Source organism: Erigeron canadensis, chromosome 1, assembly GCF_010389155.1.
Source record: "Erigeron canadensis isolate Cc75 chromosome 1, C_canadensis_v1, whole genome shotgun sequence".
NCBI lineage: Eukaryota > Viridiplantae > Streptophyta > Magnoliopsida > Asterales > Asteraceae > Erigeron > Erigeron canadensis.
This window is the reverse complement of record NC_057761.1, coordinates 57627702-57639187: the sequence shown is the minus strand read 5'-3', so window position 1 is coordinate 57639187 and position 11486 is coordinate 57627702. Positions and strand designations below refer to the sequence as shown.

Sequence of the window (11486 nt, the reverse complement as noted above, 5' to 3'; positions counted from 1 at the left end):
TGTAAGTATTGTATTGTCATTTCTTACACAAGAAACTTCATATTATGAAAATATCTATCTAAAAAAACATCTATTTGTATTAATTACATATATATATATATATTTCTTTTTTTAATTACACATGTTAGCAATATTTAGAGACATTAATAATTTGATAATCAAGAAAAAAAATTCGTTAAAAATCTATACTTCTTTAACATTGACTTAATAAATTTAAAAATTCGTTCATTTATTTGTAAACTACATTATTGAACATTTAATCATCTTAATGTAAAAACTCAACTCAAGAAAGTGTGGCGTAAGATTTAATAATCGTATTTAAAATCAATAGCATGCAAATATTCATAAGTTTACAGGCATCTAAAGGTCATTAAATTACATTTTAATCCATTTCAACATTTATATAATAAATAATTTAGGTTAATCACTCGTGAACCAATGTATTTTTACAATTATAATGATTGCATCATAAACTCTTTTTTTTAATTGAAATGGTTACCTAATAAACTTTTAAAATTTATGCACAGGTGCAACATAAACTTTTTTATTGCACTGGTTTCAAACTTTCACAATTTGTTTAAAAATAATTGTGAATTTTTAAAATGTGTCACATATGGTCATTAAAAAATCATCAAAATTTGAATTGTCTAATCATCAAAAATTTTATATATATTCAAAGACAATTGAACTAATAACTTATTAATAAATCATATCGCTCGAATTCATCAAATTAATTCTCGTTTATGTGATCTTTTAATTTAAATATAATTTATAAATCCTAATAATCAAGATCCTTTCCTAGAGGTTGTTTCATGTAACAAAATATTTATATGCTTTCTGATTATGTACGAAATTTTATTAGCTAGATAGTTAAGTTCAAAAAAATAAAAATACAAAATAATCTGTCGGTAATCCGTCGTTATTAGCGACGGATTACCTACGGATTATTTTATATTTTTATTTTCAAATTCAAAAACTTATCTTTCTCAGCCTAAAAGACAGAAAAAAAAGAAAAAAAAAAGGAGAGAAATAGAAAATTGTAAACATTTATAATATGTTAGAAAAAGTTATAGGTTGGTGTTGTTGATGTGTTATAATTCAAACGCTACTTTGGCCAAATAAACGAACGAAGACAAGCAAACATAAAAGTGGTAGTTTTCTTTTATATACTATATATAATCATTGATGCAAAGTATCATTGAAAGGATGCTAAAATGGTTACGATTGTTAAGGATGAACACCACTTTTTAGTAAATGATAACGATATAACGTGTGACAATGAAAAACACTAGTTTCATGAGTATAAACAAGCTATAATTACATTTTGTATGTTTTGTTTTTATTATCCACGAGGTTTATAATCTAGAAAAATAGGTTCCAAAGCAAAAAGTAAAAATTAAAAATTAGAAGATCCGTCGGTAATCCGTTGGTGATTGCGACGGATTACCGACGTATGTTTATATATTTTAGATTATTAGCCTTGGAATCATATAAATACATTATATAACAACTTTAGACATGAATAAAATAATACATTTATAATCTTTTGTATTACATGTGTGTATATCTTAGGCATTGTTTATATATTATAATACTTTTGTTTACACTATTAACTAATCAAAGAACAAGCATGCCAATGTGTATTTAATTTCAGTTTTACATGATTTTTTAAAATTATTTACAAAGTTTATTAAAATACATGGTTAGGTTCAAAAGCTGAAAGTAAAAATCATTAAATTATTCGTCGGTAATCTGTCGCTAAAATTATTTATTTATTCAATACGAATTAACTTGTTAAAGCTTAATTACTTAATTTTATTTAATCCGTCGGTAATCCGTCGGTATACATATAATTTTATTAAAATTTAAAAATATGAAATAGTATGTAAATAATTTGTCGCTAATCCGTCGGTAAAGTTTGTATGTTTCCGACAGATTACCCACAGATTTTATCCGTCGTAAATCCGTCGGTAAATCTGTCGTAATTTGACTCGTAGTCTTTAAATAACGTTGCGACGGTAAATCCGTCGGTAGTCGGTCGGTAATAGCAACGGCTTTTTTTCCGTCGGTAAAGCCCAGTTTTCTAGTAGTAATCAAAATCCGAAACAAATATCACACAATAAATATATAAAAAGCATTATTATTAATTGAAACTCAATTAACTAAAACATAGTAGCAGTTTACCAAAATGTCTTAAAAACAGATACATGTATGATATACATACATATATCATAATCATTTAAAAATAAAAATAAAAACAGATAAACAGAAAGATTAGATAATGATAAAAGCAACCTCAAATTCAATCAAGAGGGATTTCAACATCACCATTAACAATCTCTTCTTGAAGATCCTTGGGGTCTTTTCCATCAACGGTGCATCCAACGCTCACACATGTCCCCAATATCTCCTTCACTGTCGCTTCCAGTTCCTTCGCCATTGATCTCGTCCTCATCACCTTAGCAATCTCAATGACGGCATCCAGGCTTATATTCCCACTGTGTTTAATGTTCTTCACCTTTTCCTATCCCTTTCTGGGTCCTTCAACGCTTTGATCACCAGCGCCGCCGCTGACGACACCACTGACACTGTCGCCTGACGGTTCTGCACAGTCAGCTTCACCGTCACACGCAGCCCCTTCCAGTCCTTGGCAGTTTCTTTCGCAATGTCTTCTCCGATCTTTCTGGGGGACAGACCGAGTGGTCTGATTTTGGGGGCCAGTGATGACGCCGCGCCGACTTCACCTCCGGTTACCCGGACGTAAACCTCGACGACTTGAGATGGGTCGAATTTCGGCGGCATGTTAATTTGAGGAAGTTGTTACGTTTAGGGTTTACAGAAAAATGTGTGTAGGTGTTATGTTATATAGGAAAACGGATTTGGGTATATATAATACTTGTTCCCCAAGAAAACAATAACCGGCCTATTCTTAATTAAGGCCTGACAGCTGTCCATCTATCTATCTAAGATAACGAGAGCAAGTACTCAGGGTTGGGGCGGTGAGATATGGGATGATAGGTCATAGAGTGTGATAGCCAAATGCCTTAGCCGTACGGGCTCCACCCTCAGATTTAAAAATTCGTCGAAAGTTTATCGAATGACATTTCTAATGAAAGAGCATGAAATTTTAAGAACACCCATATAACTTTTATAATTTATCGATATACGGTTTTTGATATAAAAGATTTTGAATGAATTGGAGGAATAAATGATTTATGGAGGAGAGATAAAACAAATGATTAGTTGAGATTTGAGGAGAGAGAAAGGATGTTAGGTAAATATAAAATTAAAATATGAGCATTTTGAAAAAGTAAATTTTTGAAACTTAAAATGTAAACAGAGTTTATAATATAGTAGAGATATAAGTATAGAATAGAATAGATATAAGCATGAATAAAGTGGTTAGTTAATTTGCCTATGTGGCATGTTTAAGGATTCATATGAAATCTGACGTGGCATCCTTAAAAAGTTTTGGATTGCGGTTGCTTGATTTGTAGTTGAGGGTGAAAGAGAGTGTGGAGGCCCAATTAATTATGCTATTTAAACCGTATGGCGGTTGCCTTTTTCTCTATATCGCTCTCCCTCACTCATTCTGTCTCCATGAATTCAGTTCGGCGGTTTGGATTTGAGTGACAAGAACGATGATCCAAAGGTATTTAATTTACTATTATTATTTTTGATAATTATTCTAATTGAGATGTCTGCTGATTACACTTTCCTGTTCTTTGTTAAATGTTTACCAACTCCATAAACTAAATGAACACCAAGTGTTTGATATAATTTCTTAACCAATTATTTGTTGCATTTGGCCTGGTGCACTTCACGTCATTAGTTTAGTGTTGGATTTTAGTATGTATATATACACAATCTCCATGGTCCGCATAATCTGTTATTTATAAACATCACTCTTTTATGATGCTTCTGTTTGGAAGAGGAAATATTGTTATATGTTTATGAAAACATAAGATTACAGTCTTGGCAACCAGGTGGTATTTTCAGTCCCTGAGAAGCCGGGTTGTCTTTTTTTTTTTGAACATTCCATATATTATTGATGAAGAACCTAGCAAGGTGCTAGTGAGATACAATTACAACAGGGAAGTTGAGAAAGAAAAACAAACCTGAAAACTAGATATTGAAGCTACACCATTGACTCCAATCAAATTTGGGTCGGTTTTGTCTGGTAGATACCCAAAGGAAGCTAATGGACTTAAGATCTTTCTTTGCATATCTGATTGAGGGGTCCTTTGATGAGAAGATAGAATCATTCCGGGTCTTCCAAATTATCCATATATAGGCGAGAATGATTACGTTGATGTATTTGGCTTTCCCGGGGCTGATTTGGGGATGCTTATGAACTTCAAAAAGGTCTCTGACCTGAGTGGGTATGATTTGTGGGAGTTTACACCAAACCATTATGAAAGTCCGTAGTTCATCAGCAAAGGGACATTGGAGAAACAGGTGTATTGCCGATTCATCATCAGCCCGGTTGTTTATTTGTGAAGCTTTATCAACACAAATTATATCGAGTTCAAAGAGGAAATATCATTACTTATGGAACTTTATCATTAAAACGTGATCAATACTTACTAAAGGTAGATGCCTACATAGTTTATCAATCAATGATTCACAATTTTTAAAACTAAGTAGTGTGTTTTTCCATATAGAGGGTAAAAAAAAGATTCTACTTATAATTGCTCTTGCTGTTGATACTTATGAGGAGTGTAAGATCAGGATGAATAAGGTTGTGAGGGTTAACTTAAGGATTAGGCTTGGCGACGTTGTCTCTGTTCATCAATGCACTCACTTTATGGATGCGAAGTGAGTACACATCCTTCCAATTGATGATACAATTAAAGGCGTTATAGGAAATCTCTTTGACACTTACTTGAAGAGTAAATCTTTTTTATAACAGTTTGTGTGGTTTTTCTTGACCATGGCTCGTGTGTATATGTGCAAATAGTCTATTTTATCTGTGTTGTTTCCTTGCAGCTTACTATCATACGAGGTCATTTTATACTTTTAGTCGGTCAGAACCAAGTTTCCATTAATAAACCACATCCTTCCATCATATGAGGTTCATATTCTAATTATACTAAGTTTCATTTTCTAGCAGTTGTCTGTGCAACTTGGGAACTGCAGAGTCTGGTAATCCCTTCATCATCACAATAATCATGGCTGTGATAACATTCTCAAGTGTTTCTATTAGATGATCTTCACACCGAGGTACTCCTTGAGTTTAGCATACAAACTTATTGTTTTAGAAATGCCCATGTAGTAATAAATACGTTGTTTCAGTACATAATCATTGTTTGCTTAAATTATGTTGATTCGATTTTGCTTTTGATATTTTTCATTTTTTTTATGATAAAATATGTTTTAAGGTTTATAAATGGATTTTTTTTTTTCTTTTAGTTGCAATTTCATGCTGGTAATGAAGATGGTGGGGAGTTTTGCTCGAATTTTGTCTTGCTATTAAAAAAGGTTGGTTCCATTATTCTTGAAAGTTAGTTTAATTTAATACTACATGTCATCATTTTGTAGCGGATTTGAAACTGATAGATGTAATAACTATTGTTCTCTAAAGGTCATTTTGTAGATGACATGATTGTTTAGATATATTGATAGGATAGTGATGGTAAAGGAATAGTAGTATGTATTGATGCTTGGGAATATCTTACCAGTTAGATGTTTTTAAACGAGTTGTAATGTTCTTTGTGGATTAATAAAACGAGAGGCTATGGCCTATTTTGAAAAAAAAAAGAAAAAACATTACTTAAACCTCCTCGACCATTTTATCCAGGTAATTTGACTATTATTTAAAGATGTAGTTTTTATACAAGAGGTTTAATATTCTTGCTAGAAGTGTTTATGGACAATATAACCTAAGCCGACACATGTAAAATATAATCTGTTTGAACAATTACTAAATCTGCCCATATTGCTACCTTTGGTCTTATCAATTACTATGTAGATTGATGGGAACCTCTGCTCCATGTACCTTATTGTTACCTACATAACTTCAGCCATAAACTACGAAAATTGTCCATGATGCCTAAAAAGTATAAAATATGTGTCGGCAATGGACCACTTATCGACATAAAGTTGATGAAGTGGAATCTTGAATCTTCCTCAAAAAGGTATTAAGCAACAACAAAAAATGTACTATCGTATATGGGTTCCTTTTCCTTTTTTTTTTTTTGCAGCTGGGAAATAAGATATTCATATTTGTGATGTACATGACTTTGAGAACAGCAAGATAACTTGCTGAGTTGCTGATGACACGTGCCATTTGTTGACTGTTGTAAGCAACAAGCTTTCTAAACATGTTCGTGGTAAGTTACATTTATAAACAGATAGATAAACAAAATGTAACGTTTATCTGTAGTATTGGAAATTTGACGTGTTCAAAACATGACACTTAATAGGGTGAATTTCACAGGTACTCACAATGGTTTAAGGATTAAAGTGTGGATGCAAAAACCTAGCAACTTAGTAATGGGTCCATTGATGGAGTTATACAATATGCTATCGTGACAAATGTTAACAACTCAACTGCAATTGATCAAAATTGTTGTCCTGGTAGCAAAAAATCTCCCCATCAGGTACATTTGTCACTCCCTTTTACATCCCCTTCCTTGCATTGTACTTATGGGTAACACTTAACAAAGAATTCAAAATTTTGCAATTTTTTAAAAAGTTTTGACATAAAGTAACGAATGCAAAGTATCAAGATGTGCAGGTGACTTTAGCTGTAAACTTTTATTGCAGCAAGCGTACAAATTTATGTATAAATTGGTCAATTTGAGCTGTAATTTATTGGTTATATATTAAGCGATGAGATAGAAAACTATAGTTAAAAAAAAGGAGGTCGGGTTGGTTAAATTTACCTTTTGACATAACCAAGTGATTACATTCTTCTAACTTTCAACAATAGTATTTTGTAATCTTTCTATTATGAGGTCTTTGAATATGCAATTTCAGAGTGAGATTTGCCACTTAAAAACGGAAAATCACACACTCAAATTTGATTAAACAGAGATTCTAAAACTCCCTTATTGTATAAATTATGTGATGTAAAAATGGGTAGGCAAAATTGCAAAAGTGGTGTCAATTCAAACATAACCGAACTCCTTTTATACCACTCCAGAAAGTTTACACATTTAAAGCTGAACCCATATGACCCATTCATTTTGCTACCCGTATCATCCATTTTGTCATCACACATATCGGCATCCAAGTGCTAGAATTTGAGTTAAAGTCAACTCCGCTTATTTCTAAATAGGATAAAAAACTTATTAACCATGAAAATCTGATATAAATTATGGCGATATATTTAGGAAAATGTTTGTGTGCAAAATGTGAGTCCATTTATGCAATATAGATTCTGACATAGAGTGGTTCTTTGATTGTAAGTCCCACCCCACCCTTGGCGGCAATTTTCGTTGTTGATGTAAAGAAGGCTGCACGTGATGGCATATTTGTTTGCATTGTATTTTTGCTTATTTGGAAATAAAGGATTGTTTTTGAAGTTATGTTTTTTGTGTCTTCTTTTATGCAGGTGGTATTTCCGTTAGTAAAAGAAGTTGTGGACTTTGAGCGGCAAATTAATATGCTTAAAGGGTTAATAATTAAATCACTTCTAATGGGTCAGATTTTGACTTTTATAGTCGCTTCTTCTGCCATAATATAGTGCTAAAGTTTAGGTTAGTGTACATGAATTATAAACATTTATCGCAAGCTGTTCATGTATTAATAATGGGATTTATTTCGTTATAATGCAGTTTGGTGTGGTAGAAAACTTCGACCTTCTCTTTGCTTCTCTCTTTTTGGACCCTGTTTGTGGGAGTCGTGCCTTGACAGCTTATTGGTACAGGACGATGGGAAAATGTGAACTTGTGAGGCTTACCATAAAAGTATAGATAATATTGCAGATCCAATTCCGTGAGAAAGGTACTTATTTTTACATAATGTCTGAGACACAACACTTGGTGCCTTCTGTTCTATTTGAAACTATTTTCTGCCTATAATCTTTGATGATAACATATGTTGGTACGTGTTTTATAATGCTTACCATTTGAATTGTTTTCATATTAACACCTTACGCTTTAGACCTGTTCTGCCCCATTCAACGTGTAGCCCTGTGCTAAAAGATGACCAGTTTCAAGCTGTTAGTTGATCTACCCAAAAAACTCATTTTTCCAACTCTAATCATTATTAGAACACTAGGTTTTCTAATTTCCATCAAATGGTTAATACAGTACTTTACAACACCTTTGGAAAAGATTTCTATTTTTGGGTTAAGCATGATCGCTTATTCAATGTAGACTCAGCAAAGCTTGTCTTGATGGTGTCTCACAACCAGATTGTACACTTCAGTTCAGGGAAATAGGTGACTGATTCTGTTTGTGTCAATATTTTTGAGATATCTGTGTTTTTTGAAAGTATTTGTAGTTGGTATTTTGTTGTGTGATATTTGGTCTATTGAAATTTAACAGTTGAAAATAAAGGGTCACATGAGCTGAATCATACATCTGGTCTAATATTTCAGCAGAGTAACGTTTACTTATACCTATATCAAATTATCCATATTTCATATTAACTTCTTTCCTTTTTATACCCTCCAGGTTTATAATGTACTCAATCATACAGCCGGAATGCACAATGCTCTGCACAATACTCGAGGTAAAATTTAAATTCAAGTTGATGGGTGTTGAAGGTATATAGCATTTTTGTTAGTAATAGTTTCTTCTACAATTGCTAATATTGAACGTAATATTTCAAAATGGTTATTGCAGGTGGGCAGTCGCTCTTGACTGGTTACTTCACTAACATGGTTACTTCAATAAACCATTCTGATGGTCTATGTGTAGACACTAAAGGTGCATGATGGCTGGATAGAATGTTAGGTGAAGTGCGTGGAAGTAACTCGAGGTAAGATTTAAATTCAATACTCTTCAAGTAATATGTGTTAGTTGGATAGATTTCTTTAAGATGATGGATGTTGAAGGTGTATGGCCTCTTAGTTAGTAAGAAATGGGTTTATTCGGTGTTCTATATCCCAAGGAAATGGTTGTTGTCAATGAAGATGTATTAACAATACATTGGAAGATATATCCAAATGCCTCCTGTACGTCTCTAGAGTCGGTAAGTGACTACTACTTTAGAGTTCAACGCAAGCCCACTTGCTAATAATAATATCAAGTATTTATGAAATCAGAAAGAAGGCCAAGTTATGTAATTAGTACTCTAATCTCTACCGGCTTACTTATTAAAAATTTTATGACTATTTGAGTCATTTTTGTATAACCGAAAAACCGTGTCAAAATTGTGGAGCATGGCATCTACAATGGTCACTTAAATATATTTTTTTGCTAATTCTTCTCTAATTTAGACATCTACAATGGTCAGACGAGTTTTAATGCTTCTTCATAAGCTGCTATATTTCATTAAGTAGTTAGTTACTTCTCTTTTTTTTTTTTTCCGAATTGATCCAATGTTTAGTGACTTATAAAAGTTTATATATGTTTGTTTAGTGACAACTATGACATTACAAATGTTGCTTCAGAAATACGAGACAGGATTGGAGCAGTGGCTGGGAAGGCAGCAGCAAAGGAACTTTCCATGATCATCACCTTTCATTTATTGTGAATATGATTGTAGGTAGTTTTGGTACGGATGATGTCAGGTTGGGTTGATAATTGGAGGAGTGTCTTATAATACTGGAGATTATATCAATGCTATTGTAACAGACAAAAGGCGGAGATAATAAGCAATGTCTAGTATCCCGGTGATCGCTCTTACATATTCATATGTACATGTGTATGACACCTTCATGACTTGCTTAAATGTGGGCACATTTTGAAAATTTCTTTTCTGCATTTTCATGGAAAGGAACTATGGCTAAAGCAACAATATTTCTTTGTCCTGACATCATTGCAAGATATTATTCGGGGGTTTAAAGATGTCCATGGAAACTCTGATAACTTCAGGGACAAGGTTGTCGCCTTAATAGCTTTTGTCATATATTTGTGATAAACTGGTTGAACTCTTTTAATATACATCTTTAGCCCGAATGGTATCGAATATATAGGTGGCAAAATGGGCGGGTTGGTGGTTAGAGACGAGGTAGGTTGACCATAGCCACTTCATTCAACCCATTTGACCTGTTCCCGTTTTAGGCTCTTACATTTTGTAGTTTACCCGTGATTCAACTTAATAGCTATTTTAATTTGGTTAGTTGATGCATTGTTCTTTTACCACCCTATGCAGGTTGCTTTACTGTTGAATCTACTCATCCATCTATTTCCATAGCTGGCTCATGTGGGTGCTTCGTGATGAAGAACATTTGGGTTGGAAAAGGGCATGAAGTATCACATTGCAAGTTGTTTCTTTTACCACACAGAGTACAACCAGGCGACCAGCATCATTGGAAAGTTTTATGGAGCTTTTGTGTGAAGAAACCGAACTCAAACCAATTATTGAGAATTAGGTATTAGAAACTTAATCCAGACCAATTATTAAGAATCAGGTATTAGAAATTGAACCCACTTACTGAAAGCGAGCAATCCAGCATTTATTGCTGCCCGGTCAAGGTTTGAGGAATTGACTTCTAAGATCAACCAGTTGGAGTCACCCAATTCTTCTAATTAAGATAATGAAACCGATTCATCCATAGATCAGTTGGTTCTTTTAGTTAAGATGATGAGGCAGGTCCGCCTACAGATGTCGTTTCTTCCGACCCTTTGAAACTGGTCAGTTATTCTGATTAGGATAATGACGTAAAGCTGGTGGCAAAGTTGAACTGAAGCAGATGAATACTTGGCTTCCCTTAGTTAAAAGGAATTTCAGAACGGTGGCTTAGAGTGTGGGACCGAGTTGTCCATCACATCCACACTTGACTCCCCAGATCAGTCACTTGAAGTTGAGAACAAGAAATTTGAAGAAGCTAAAGTCTTATATGAAGCAGTCGGTTATATGAACAGTAAAGGCAATCAGAACATCGACATTGTTATGCCTGACAAACACAACACTGTTAATATGTGTAAGAAATTTTGTTTTGTTGTATTTGTATTGAGTTTAGTATAATCTTATTATGTCTGCTTGTGTAAATTCCGCTTCCATCCCATGTGGTATCCATATGAGTTGGGCGCCTCAACAAAAAATAGTACCAGCTTCATACAATACCTATTACGTATAGAAGTTAGATACACACATTAGCGATATTTAGAGCTGGATACATATTTTACATACCGGGCTATGATTGGATACACTTCCAATCACTTGAGCCTTCATTTATAAACATATATTTGCATGATGTATAAAGCGGGGTTGAAGTTAACATTCAATCACAATAGATAATCTAGCCTGCAAAAACACAAGCAGTTCGCTGCTCATTAACTATATCGTTACTATCATATTCTTTTTAATGAATAATGTATTTGGTAATTTTAATTTATAGATATTTGTTTGTTTACATGTTTATGTAT

The 11486-nt window shown here is 33.2% G+C and overlaps 1 long non-coding RNA gene and 1 pseudogene across 1 annotated transcript; one reads left to right on the top strand and one right to left on the bottom strand.

Moving 5' to 3' along the window:
* Positions 1-2273: 2273 nt before the first annotated feature.
* Positions 2274-2802, bottom strand: LOC122600853 (annotated as a pseudogene).
* A 684-nt stretch (positions 2803-3486) lies between these two features.
* On the top strand, positions 3487-11351 carry LOC122600863. Its single transcript, XR_006324103.1, has 12 exons — positions 3487-3652; positions 5114-5223; positions 5413-5481; positions 6204-6332; positions 6440-6602; positions 7559-7703; positions 7782-7950; positions 8625-8682; positions 8796-8931; positions 9534-9787; positions 9892-9996; positions 10270-11351. It is a non-coding gene; the product is annotated as an uncharacterized LOC122600863 (long non-coding RNA).
* Positions 11352-11486: the final 135 nt, after the last annotated feature.